Source organism: Tachyglossus aculeatus, chromosome 24, assembly GCF_015852505.1.
Source record: "Tachyglossus aculeatus isolate mTacAcu1 chromosome 24, mTacAcu1.pri, whole genome shotgun sequence".
Taxonomy (NCBI): Eukaryota; Metazoa; Chordata; class Mammalia; order Monotremata; family Tachyglossidae; genus Tachyglossus; species Tachyglossus aculeatus.
The window spans coordinates 14,015,186-14,028,348 of NC_052089.1; the positions used below are offsets into that span (position 1 = coordinate 14,015,186).

At 41.4% G+C, this 13,163-nt stretch overlaps 2 non-coding genes across 2 annotated transcripts; both read left to right on the top strand.

Moving 5' to 3' along the window:
• Positions 1-631: 631 nt before the first annotated feature.
• LOC119945352 lies at positions 632-769 on the top strand. The gene has a single exon (XR_005456221.1). It is a non-coding gene; the product is annotated as a small nucleolar RNA SNORA7 (small nucleolar RNA).
• Positions 770-11,646: 10,877 nt separating this feature from the next.
• Positions 11,647-11,753, top strand: LOC119945322. Its single transcript, XR_005456191.1, has one exon. It is a non-coding gene; the product is annotated as a U6 spliceosomal RNA (small nuclear RNA).
• The last annotated feature ends 1,410 nt before the right edge of the window (positions 11,754-13,163 follow it).

The following is a 13,163-nucleotide window of genomic DNA, read 5'->3' on the forward strand; positions in this document are numbered from 1 at the left end:
TGTGTTTTGTGGTAGGGAAGAATTTATCATCTAGAAATAAGAGTTCATGAGGAACCCAAGTATAATGTATTGGTTCAATTACAAGTACATTAGGTACAAAAGTAATTTATTGGTTTAAATTAGGTGATGGAAGAAATACTGTATGTTTGCACTAAAAATGTACTTCTTTGAGAATGTTTACTGATTTTATAAAAGTTGCATTTCTCATTAAACTATTGCTTAATAGCTCAATTTATATTAAAAAGGCACTGTTGTGTTGCTGAAAAAAGAATTGATAGGGGTCAAAATGGTAATCACTCAATCAAGTGCTTGGGAGAGTACAGTGCAACAAAAGTTGGTAGACACTTCCTTCCCACTAGGAACTTACATCTAGAGGATGTAACAATATGACAGACAGACAATATGAACCTGAGGGCGGGGTGAATATAAAGTGCTGAAAGGGCACAGATCCAAGTGCATAGGTAACACAGAAAGGAGAGAGTTTGGGAAGCCATCTTGGAGGAGAAGATGTGACTTAAGGCTTTGAAGTGGGGAGAGTGGCTGACTTTATGGACGGGGAGGGAGTTCCAGGCCAGAGGGAGGATGTGGGAAAGAGGTTGGTAGTGAAATTGGGGTACAGTGAGCAATCTGGGCCCTCTTAAGGTCTCAACTGGAGAGTTTCCAATACTCTACCAGTTTTGGCTATGGGAAGGAGTGTCAGGCAGAGGCCTACCCACTCCATTCCTAGCTGGGCCAGTGGCTAGTGAGTGGGAGACAATCTGCTACAAGTCAAAACTCACTCATGCCAGGTAGCAGCAGCATAGGAGAGAGTCGAGGACGGAGACTCAAGTTTACTGTGCAGAAGGCGGCAATGGTAAACCACTTCCGTATTTTTTTTTACCAAGAAAACTCTATGAATACACTACCAGAATGATTGCAGATGGAGAGCAGGGTGTACCGGGAGAGATGTGTCCATGGTGTTGCTATGGGTCAGAAACGACTCGACGGCATAAGACAAGACAAAAGCAAGTTGGTGTTAGAGGAGCAGAGCGTCTGGGGCTGAGATGTAGTAGGAAATCAGTGAGGGTGAGCTGATTGAGTGCTTTAAAGCTAATGATAAGGAGTTTCTGTTTGATCAGTCAATCATATTAATTGAGCATTTACCTGGTGCAGAGCATTGTACTGAGCTTGGGAGAGTACAGTACAATAGAGTTGGTAGACATACTCCCTGCCCACAATGAGCTCACAGTCTGGGGGTGGGGGGAGCGGGGAGAAGGAGCTTAATATAGAAAGAAATTACAGATATGTGCAATAAGTGCTGTGGGGCTGGGTGGGGGTGAATAAAGGGAGCAAATCAAGATGACGAAGAAGGAAGTGGGAACAGAAGAAATGAGGACTTAGGGAAGGCCTCTTGAATGAGATGGACCTTTAGTGAGGCTTTGAAGGTGGGAAGAGTAATTGTCTGTGGGATATGAAAAAGGGGGTTCCAGACCGGAGGCAGAATGTGGGCGAGAAGTTGATAGCGAGATAGATAAGATCGAGATCCATTGAGTAAGTTGACAGAGGAACAAAGTGTGTGGGCTGGGTTCTAATAAGAGAGCAGAGAGGTGAGGTAGAAGGAGACAAGGTAATTGAGTGCTTTAAAACTGATGTTAAGGAATTTCAGCTTGCCAAGGTGGAAGGGCAACCACTGGAGTTTCTTGGGCATGTTTGAAAGCAGTGGAGAAGGCGGCACTGGAGAGCAAACATTTGAAGATGGCGTTCAGGGAGAGAAAAAGATGGGGGCAATTGTTTTGATAAGTTGTGTAGGGATGGATCAGATGTACAGGTGGAAGAGGTGGATTTTGAGTGAAGGCAGATCTCTTGACATTCTGCTGGGAAAGATGGGAAAGTTGAAGAAGGGGCAGGAGGGAAAGACTAGAGAGGAGCAGGGGAGATTTTAGGGAGATCACACCTGATAGTTTCAATTTTCTCAAAAATGGCCCAGTCACTAGGGGCAAGAAATGTGGGGACCCGGGGGTTTGAGTAATTGAGTTAACCATATGAACTGGTGAAGGCAATGGGCTTGGGTGTCAATGAGGATGGAGAAACAACTTTGATGGGAAGAGGAGAGGGCAGAGTTAAAGTACACAAGGATAAACTTGAAGTAGATGAGGTTGGTTTGATTTGGAGGTGGATGGAGAGGCACTGTATTGAATGTTTGTTTTTGTTTTTCAGAAGAATTAATCTGGGCAGCAAGTAAAGTGTGGACTGGTATAGGGAGAGACAGGAGCCAGAGATCTCAGTGAGGAGTCAAGGCAGGATAGGATAAGTGCTTGGATCAGTGCAGTAGAAGTTTGGATGGAGAGAAAAGGATGGATTTTAGCAATGTTGTGAAGGTAGAAACAACTGTATTTGGTGGTAAATTGAATATGTGGGTTGAATGAGAGAGATGTCTGGTAATGCCAAGGTTAGGGGCTTGTGAGATAGGGAGGATAGCGGTATTGTCTGCAGTGCTGGGAAAGACAGGTGGAGGACAGGGTTAGGGGGAGAAGATAGGGATTTCTGTTTTGGACATGTTTTGCTTGAGGTGTCAGTGGGGCATCCCACTACTTGCTCTCTGATACACAGAGAAATGGTCAGATAGTGGAACTGTCAATAGAGGCAGTAAGATTTCACTTTCTATACCATAATTGTCTTTTCTGGCACTCTAATACACAGAGAGATGGTCCGTCAAGAGAGGGAAGTCAGGTGTCACTTTCTGCACCATAATTGTCTTTTCTGGGACAAATGCCAACAGGATACCTTCTATTTCAAAAACATCTTCATCATCTTCCACAGCATGTACTCAACACCTTCTGGGGCAGAAAAGGTGTAGGACCGTACAAGAGAAATAACACACATTTCACACTCTCAAGGAAGTTATAATGGGGGAGGCAGGAACCCAAATTGCTTGAGTAGGAACATAAATTACATATGATCTTTTAAAAAGTAAGCAAACGAATGACTAGGTGAGACAAAAGTCACATTAATAACTTCCTGGGCAAACTCCTTTGGTGTTCAAATGATTTCCCAGGAAGAGAGCAAAAATTGTTTCCTCTTCATTTCATTCTCACATGAAGCAATATAGCATTTTTTTTCTTCACAGAAAGCAAAATGAGAAGCTACTGCTTTGTTTTGCTGAGGGGAAAATGGATATGGATTTTAATTTTCTTCTTTCGTGAAGTGAGAACTCCAAAAACATGAAACTCTTCAAAGAATAATAGAAAGGAAATGAACAGACTCCTTAAAAGGATCCCTTTTTGTTTTGACACTTCCACAATTGAACATGGCATTCCATATCTGTTCCAGTTCCAAACTAGAGAAGAATACAGTAGTAATGAATTGTGCTTAACAATGACTGGCTCATGAAATAAAGGTGTTCAATAGAATGGGTTCAAATAAATGAGCCCGTTTAAAGAGAACAGAGGAAAATGTGAACAGATCTGTGACCCTTCTGAGTCGTATAGACACAAGATAGACATGAAATGGCACATAAAAGATAGCCAAAGCATATACTGGACAGACTGGGTTTTAGAAATTCATTGAATTGGAAAGGGATGCCTTATTTCTGAGTATGTTTCACTACTTTTCCTGAGGACACTGACATTCTGGAAGTCCTATATGTGAGCCCCCTGTGGGACAACCTGATCACCTTGTAACCTCCCCAGCACTTAGAACAGTGCTTTGCTCATAGTAAGTGCTTAATAAATGCTATTATCATCATCATATGTGGGACAGACCACCAAATAGTCAAACACATACACACATGCCCTCACAAACCTTCCTACTAGCCGTCCTTCTTTTCCCCCACTCCTGCATTATGAAATAATAATAATAACTAAGTCATAAGCTCTCCCAACTGTTTTTAGGCTGGAAGGCTGGGGTACAGCAATACAAATGTTTACAAGAGGAGACCATCAATAATACTACTACTAATAATAATTGTAATATTTAAGCTCTGACTGTCAAGCACTGTGCTAAAAGCCAAGGCAGATTCAATATAATCAGATCAGGCCCCTCCTCCCCCTCCCCATCCCCCCCGCCTTACCTTCTTCCCCTCCCCACAGCACCTGTATATATGTATATATGTTTATACGTATTTATTACTCTATTTTATTTGTACATGTTTATTTTATTTTGTTAATATGTTTTGTTTTGTTCTCTGTCTCCCCCTTCTAGACTGTGAGCACACTGTTGGGTAGGGATTGTCTCTATATGTTGCCAACTTGTACTTCCCAAGCGCTTAGTACAGTGCTCTGCACACAGTAAGCGCTCAATAAATACGATTGAATGAATGAATGAATCAGGCACAGTCCTTGGGCCACATTGAACTCAGTCAGAGAGGGGGTGAGAATGTGTGTAGAGCAGCATGGCTCAGTGGAAAGAGCCCAGGCTTTGGAGTCAGAGGTCATGGGTTCAAATCCCAGCTCTGCCAATAAGCTGTGTGGCTTTGGGCAAGTCACTTAACTTCTCTGTGCCTCACTTCCCGCATCTGTAAAATGGGGATTAAGACTGTAAGCCCTCCGTGGGACAACCTGATCACCTTGTAACCTCCACAGTGCTTAGAACACTGCTTGGCACATAGTAAGTGCTTAATAAATGTCATCATCATCATCATCATCAATGTGTATTTAATCCTCATTTTCAGATGAGAAAACTGAAACACAGAGAAATTAAGTAACTTACCACAGGTCACACAGCAAGCAAGTTGTGGAGTGGGTATTAGGACCCAGATCTCCTGACTCCAAAGTATGCTTTTTCTACTGGGCTACTTTGCTTCTGTGGCAAGGGCACAGACTCCATTGGACCAAGAAAAAAAGAGATGTTGGCTAGTAATAAATCAAACAATGGCATTTATTGAGTGCTTACCGTATGCTGAGTACTTACTGTATTAGGCACTTGGGGAAGAGCAATGCAGTAGAAGCAGTGTGGCTTATTGGAAAGAGCATGGGTTCTTATCCCAGCTCTGCCACTTGTATGCTGTGTGACCTTGGGCAAGTCACTTCACTTATCTGGGCCTCAGTTTCCTTATCTGTCAGGTGGGGATTAAGGCTGTGAGCCCCATCTGGGACAGGGACTGTGTCCAACCCTATTATTTTGGATCTACCCCATCACTTAGTACAGTGCCTGGTACATAGTGAATGCCTAACAAATACCACAATTACCATTATTACTATCATTATTATTCATGCATTCATTCAATTGTATTTCATTCATTCATTCATTCAATCATATTTATTGAGCACTTACTGTGTGCAGAGTCACTGTACTAAGCGCTTGGGAAGTACAAGTTGTCAACATATACAGACAGTCCCTGCCCAACAGTGGGCTCACAGTCTAGAAGGGGGAGACAGGCAACAAGAAAAAACATATTAACAAAATTAAATAGAATAAATATGTACAAATAAAGTAAATAGAGTAATAAATACATACAAACATATATACATATAAACAGGTGGTGTGGGGAGGGGAAGGAGGTAATGCGGAGGGGATGGGGAGGGGGAGGAGAGGGAGAGGAAGGAGGGGACTCAGTCTGGGAAGGCCTCCTGGAGGAGGTGAGCTCTCAGTCGGGTTTTGATGGAAGGAAGAAAGCACTTACTATATGCAGAGCACTTTACTAAGTGCTTCGGAGAATACAATACAACAAGAAATGGACATATTCCCTGCCCACAGTGAGCTACTTCCCTCCCCACAAGGAGCTTACTGTCTAGCAGGGGAGACGACATTGAAAAGAATTACTAATATGGAATTCATTCATTCAATCATATTTATTGAGTGCTTACTGTGTGCGGAGCACTGTACTACACGCTTGGGGAGTACAAGTCGGTAACATAGAGACGGTCCCTACCCAACAACGGGATCAAAGTCTAGAAGAGGGAGACGGACAACAAAATAAAACATGTAGACAGGTGATAAGGATATGTACATAAGGAATGGTGGAGAACACATCCAGAGCACATTTGGGGGATGTAAGGCAGCTGTTATCTTTAAAACTAATAATCTGTATTGCCTATAAAGAATCATTGTGATTACTCAAAGCATTTGAGTTAAAAAAAAAAAATCTCCCCAGTAATTCTAAGTAGAGGACTGTTTACTCGTTTGTATACGCCTTTGTATGTATTTATTACTCTATTTTACTTGTACATATTCTATTCATTTTATTCTGTTAATATGTTTTGTTTTGTTCTCTGTCTCCCCCTTCCAGACTGTGAGCCCACTGTTGGGTAGGGACCGTCTCTATATGTTGCCAACTTGTACTTCCCAAGCATTTAGTACAGTGCTCTGCACACAGTAAGCGCTCAGTAAATACAAGTGAATGAACCTGCAACTGAAACTCACTGGTTGACCATTAGTTGAAACTGTTTGCTAGACAGATTAGGGAGTTTATTCCAGAGAAATTGCATATCCAAAGGTGAGTCAATACTGAGTGAAGATAACAAATGTCTTCTCTGTAAGGGATCAGTTGACCAAATTGGTTCCTCAAAGATTCTAGGTTTGAAGGCTTTCTGGGTAGTAATTTTTTTACCTATTTAATCTTTTATTTATTTATTTTATTTTTATAACATTTGTTAAGTGCTGGCACATATGCAAGTTAATCAGGTCAGGCACAGTCCTTGTCCCACATGAGGCTCACAGGCTGAGGAGGGAGAACAAATATTAAAATCCCATTTTACAGTTGAGGAAACGGAGGCTCGAGAACTGAAGTGACTTGGGCAAGGTCACACAGCAAGCAAGTGGCAGAGTTGGAACTGAACCCAGGTCCCCTGACTTCCAAGCACATGCTCCTTCCACTAGGTCACACTGCTTCTCGATTACTCCTTTCTTTTAATTTCTAACTACAAATAAGTACATATGTGTCAAAGAAACTGTTAAATGTCAGCTTCCATATTTGTAAGCTTTATGCAGTAATTATTCCTTTATCCTCCATTGTGTCCACCATAGTACCTGGTTCAGGGATCTTTCTTGTCTTCCCTCCCAAACCTTGTCCTCTCCCTGACTTTCCCATCTCTGTTGACGGCACTACCATCCTTCCCGTCCCACAAGCCCGCAACCTTGGTGTCATCCTCGACTCCGCTCTCTCATTCACCCCTCACATCCAAGCCGTCACCAAAACCTGCCGGTCTCAGCTCCGCAACATTGCCAAGATCCGCCCTTTCCTCTCCATCCAAACCGCTACCCTGCTCATTCAAGCTCTCATCCTATCCCATCTGGACTACTGCACCAGCCTTCTCTCTTATCTCCCATCCTCGTGTCTCTCTCCACTTCAATCCATACTTCATGCTGCTGCCCAGATTATCTTTGTCCAGAAACGCTCTGGGCATATTACTCCCCTCCTCAAAAACCTCCAATGGCTACCAATCAATCTGTGCATCAGGCAGAAACTCCTCACCCTGGGCTTCAAGGCTGTCCATCACCTCGCCCCCTCCTACCTCACCTCCCTTCTCTCCTTCTACTGCCCAGCCCGCACCCTCCGCTCCTCCACCGCTAATCTCCTCACTGTACCTCGTTCTCGCCTGTCCCGCCATCGACCCCCGGCCCACGTCATCCCCCGGGCCTGGAATGCCCTCCCTCTGCCCCTCCGCCAAGCTAGCTCTCTTCCTCCCTTCAAGGCCCTACTGAGAGCTCACCTCCTCCAGGAGGCCTTCCCAGACTGAGCCCCTTCCTACCTCTCCCCCTCATCCCCCTCTCCATCCCCCCATCTTACCTCCTTCCCTTCCCCACAGCACCTGTATATATGGTTGTACATATTTATTACTCTATTTATTTATTTATTTATTTTACTTGTACATTTCTATCCTATTTATTTTATTTTGTTGGTATGTTTGGTTTTGTTCTCTGTCTCCCCCTTTTAGACTGTGAGCCAACTGTTGGGTAGGGACTGTCTCTATGTGTTGCCAATTTGTACTTCCCAAGCGCTTAGTACAGTGCTCTGCACATAGTAAGCGCTCAATAAATACGATTGATTGATTGCTTTCCAAAGTAGCTGCTAAGTGACTTTTTACTGCAGCAGCTGTTGTTATGGGTACCGTGAATATATTTGAACAGGATAGGGAAAGAAATATTTATAAAACATTGTGAAGAAATTACGATTATTTGAAGGCTATGAGTAATGAGTTTGTGGTTTCATTTAGTAAGCTGATTACCAAATTTCTACAATTGATAACGATTTCATCTTTTTGACTTGACTAATATGACTGTCTGCATTGTAAGCACAGTATTAAGTTACTTTCCTGTTTTCACTATGTTGAGGAAGCAACATTTGAAAATATTATTTTATTTAGAAATAGTTTCATGAACTTAAAGATAATGATTTTTTTTTTTTTTTTTACTGGATCAGGCTAAATTCTTGTAAAGCTTGCCAAGGAGGTGCTAAACTTTCAGTAATACTTTTTCCTTGTCCAGGAAACTTGAAAGTTTACCCATGGTTGGATCTTACCTTTCATATAGCTTTGAGTCCTGGAACTTCCATAGAAGATCTAGACCATGTCTGCTTCACCAGATTACCCCCTAAGCCATACAAAGCAAAGTGAATTTGCCAAGTCAATCATTCAGTATTTATTGAGTGCCTATCATGTGCTGATTGCTGTATTAAGCAATTGGGAGAGTACAATACGTGTAAAATCTCTGCTTTCAAGGATGTTACAATCTTTCCAGGATAATTTACGGATAGGAGAAAGAGAGAATGGAAAGATGGATAAGTGAATATATAGTACTTAAATAATAGCGTACACAAATCTATTTGTAAGAGGCAGCATGGCTGACATAGTGGATAAAGTGTAGGGCTGGGAGTCACAGGGCCTGTGTTCATCCCAACTCTGCCATTTGGCTCCTGTGTGACCTTAGACAAGCCTATTGACATCAGTTTGCCCACCGGAAAATGACAATATATTAACTTCTCTTCCTTAGAATGTGGCACTGGGACAGTATCCAATCTGGCTATTTTGTATTGTCTCCAGTACTTAAATCAATGTTTGGCTCATTGTAAGCACTAAAAAAATACAATAATTGACTTGTGAGTGTTTGAGTACATAGGTGTTGATCAACTCTGCCTATCGTAGGTTATTTTAGGTCTGATCCAATACATTTTATCTTTGTCCAGTTCTTCTTTTGGCACATCACCCAGCCTCTGGGCCATTTTGTTCTTTATTGATCAGCAGTTCTACCCTAGTTAACAAGCTGTGATATCCAGCCCCTTAATTTCAATCCCCTAAAGTACTTAATATACAGGAATTCATTCAATCGTATTTATTGAGCGCTTACTGTATGCAGAGCACTGTACTAAGCGCTAGGGAAGTACAAGTCGTCAATATATAGAGTCGGTCCCTACCAAACAACGGGCTCACTGTCTAGAACACGGGCTCACAGTCTAGTAGAATTGGTGGGGTTAGAGTACAATCATCATACAATCAGTGGTATTTATTGAGCTCTTACTATGGGCAAAGCACAACCTCTTTAGGAAGTTTGAAAAGGATGGGAAAACAGGGAAATGAGGCGATAGAGGGCACAATGGGATCCAGAGCAAGCTTTTTAATTTAGGAGAGACATGTGCATGCTTGAAGGCAGAGAGGAAGGAGCCGGGCAGGGAATGTCATTGTTTATTGTTGTATTGTTCTTTCCCAAGCACTTAGTACAGGGATCTGCACCCAGTAAGCGCTTAATAAATATGATGGAATGAGTGAATGAAAGATGCTTGAATGACCTAGCTTTGCTCTCATCAGGACACGGTTTAGCTGGGCAGGACATGAAGGAACTGCCATATGGAGATCTGGAATGAGGCCCATGCAAGGAAAGAAGACAGAACAAGCATTTTAAAGACCTGGGAAGCACAATATAAATGTCAAATATCAGGGACTTCGGGGAAACAAGCAGTGGACACACTGGCCTACTATGTGGCTGTTAGAAGAATGCTTACTACCTCACTGCAAGTTCTCCATGATGCATTTTAGCTGTACACCTCAGAAATGAGGCTTTATAAGGGGTCCTCCAGTATTTTTTTAGATTGACCTAAGTTCAGTCCTTTAAAATAATCAGACTTGTGTTTGGGTGAGCATATACAAGGGCTAACCTTCCCCCTTAGATGCATTTGATTATGCTGAACAACTAGTGGGTGAAATGTATTTAGCGTTAGAAAAATCTAATGGCCTACTTACTCTGCCTGACGTAACCGGAAAACAATGACTTATTTAATTTTTCATGCACCAGTTTGCTGATAAATGGCCCACAGTTCCCCTTTATTTGACATTAGCCAAATTACAATTACACATACACACAAAAACATTTCCTGCATAGAGAAAACCACTTTGCTCAACATATATAAGGAGGAGAAATTGTAGAAAGAAAAGTCTTTAAATGCAGGGCAGAAGTGTTTAAAGAGAGAAGACTTAGCTTACAACTATGGCCTCTTTTACTGCAAGTGAGATGTTCCTGATCTCTCATCGTGCATTTTGATGTACAGCTTTAAAGGGTTGCTCAAAGAGAATGGATGAAATGAAAATGAAATTAGCTGTAGATGATACTTCTAAAAGTCAATTATCCAGAATGCCAAGGACAATCTTGAAGTCTAGATTTTTTCAGTTTTTATCAAAATATAGGCATATTTATTAAATGTCCTGTAAATAAATGGACACTTAATAGGCAAAATTAGAAGCCTAAATACTTCTACCCATAGCATTTCATTTCACAAATAATTTGGATAGCTGTAGGTTCTGTATTGTTCATTTTGTCATCACTGAGCTATGCATTCGTTCATTCAGTTGTATTTATTGAGTGCTTACTGTGTGCAGAGCACTGTACTAAGCGCTTGGAAAGTAACATAAAACGCTGACATTTCACAGGTCTCTTTCAAAACCTTATTCCTACGTAATTTCCATTTACAAGAAATAAATACTTTAAACCTTCAGTAATAGTTTGTACTACCTCTTATGATATTTAGAAAAATAGGCCCTGATCGTAACTGCAGACGTACATGTTGCCATACATCTTGTAAAATTAGATAATTGGAAATTAGTCACTAGTTAATGAAACAAATTCCAAAATATTGTTGTCATGAGTAACCCATCGCTTGGTGTGTTCACATCATAAAAAAAAATGTGTGGAAAGATACATTTTTCCCTCTTCATTAGATTTTAGTTCATACACAGCTTACAGAACAAACTGCAAGATCCCTTACTCTGTGTAGAAGGTGACTCTGGTCTAAAAGAAAGCACTTTTTAATTGGCAAAACCTGTTAGGCTATGTTTGGGTCATAGGTTGAAATATGTAAATGGGCTTCAGTATAATTTTGAGGTACTTTTTCCTTTGAATTTTGTGACACAGTCACAGACTGAAATTCAAAAGGTCCCTAAGACTATTTTTCTGTCTTCAGTTAGGTCTCAGTTTAAACCATCCTATAAAGATAGATGATAGATGAATAGACATTCAAAAAACCAACCTGGTCCAAAATTTAGGAAATCTAAATCATGGACTTTATCTTGGGCCACCCTTTTTACCCAATAGATTAAGCCATATATGGTAGGTACAATATTGTGCCTCTACACTCTCTTCCAGAACTCTTCCAGACCGCAAGGTCCCTCTTAAAAGCTGCTGAGGAAAAGCTATCTCTCTTCATCCCTCCTTTCCCTTCTTTTCCTCTTGAAACAAGTCAATGTGCTCGCTTCGGCAGCACATATACTAAAATTGGAACAATAGAGAGAAGATTTTCATGGTCCCTGCGCAAGGATGACATGCAAATTTGTGAAGCGTTCCAAATTTTTTTTTGTTCTCGCCTGTCCCGCCGTTGACCCCGGCCCATGTCCTCCCCCTGGCCTGGAATGCCCTCCCTCTGCACATCCACCAAGCTAGCTCTCTTCCTCCCTTCAAAGCCCTACTGAGAGCTCACCTCCTCCTGGAGGCCTTCCCAGACTGAGCCCCCTCCTTCCTCTCCCCCTCCTCCCCCTCTCCATCCCCCGCCTTACCTCCTTCCCCTCCCCACAGCACCTGTATATATGTTTGTACAGATTTATTACTCTATTTTGCTTGTACATATTTACTATTCTATTTTATTTTGTTATGTTTTGTTTTGTTGTCTGTCTCCCCCTTCTAGACTTTGAGCCCACTGTTGGGTAGGGACCGTCTCTATATGTTGCCAACTTGTATTTCCCAAGCACTTAGCACAGTGCTCTGCACACAGTAAGCGCTCAATAAATACAAATGAATGAATGAATGCCTCAGGATCTCATCTTCAATAGTAGAAAGCATTTTGAGGGTAATATTGAAATGTGTGGTCATCTCTCCTAGTCTATGATGAAGCTAGAACCATCTTCACTCTTCAGAGGAGCTGTGATGGTGTTATAGGAACATGTAACAGTTTTAACTGTGTATATGAATTCTTGCGTAGAGGCTTTCGGCATAGCCACAGATCCTCTCTTGGCATCCCAGTACCTCCCAGTTCCTTCACTCAGTTTTCAAGTTAGCCACAATTTATATGCACCTCACTTTTATGAGTATGTACTAGACACTGTATATTTTTTTTTTTAGAAAAGAGGATAAGACATAGTCCTTGCTCTTGGAATACATAGACGTTAATAGCATTGTGAGATAGACGTATAGGATTATTCAGTAACATCAGTATTCTCAGGAACTAAATCTTAAGTCTAGGGAACTTAGTAAATATTTTTCATTTTCTTGATTTTTCTCCATGTGAGCCATCTAGAAAGGTATCGAGAAACTCTAGCTTATAAAAGAAACCAAAATTAAAGAGAGTCTATGATATTCGTGGAACAAGAGACAGGAAAGTTTTCCCATTAGCAAAATAGGGGCCAATCAAATAACTTCCAGAGGGCCTTAAATGGGAAGATGAGAGAGATGAGTTACATTTTTTTCTTTGCACAAGCTACAAGTAACTGGAAGAAAATAACAGCAGGTAAGCACAAACACAGAAGGGAATATCTTTTCTGGCATAAAAAACAAGATTCCAATTCACCCCCTGCCAATAGTGAATCTGCATTTTCATCTTCACCAACAACCTCTGTTTGAATTGAAGTCCTGGGGAAAGTTTATGCAGTTCAGTAAGTCTGCTCTTTCTCATGCCGGGAGGTTGATCCATAAAACATAAGGTTAGTCAGTTTAGCAGAACCAAGGGCTGTTTATAACTTCTCATGTCTAATAAATGATTTCCTAAGAAA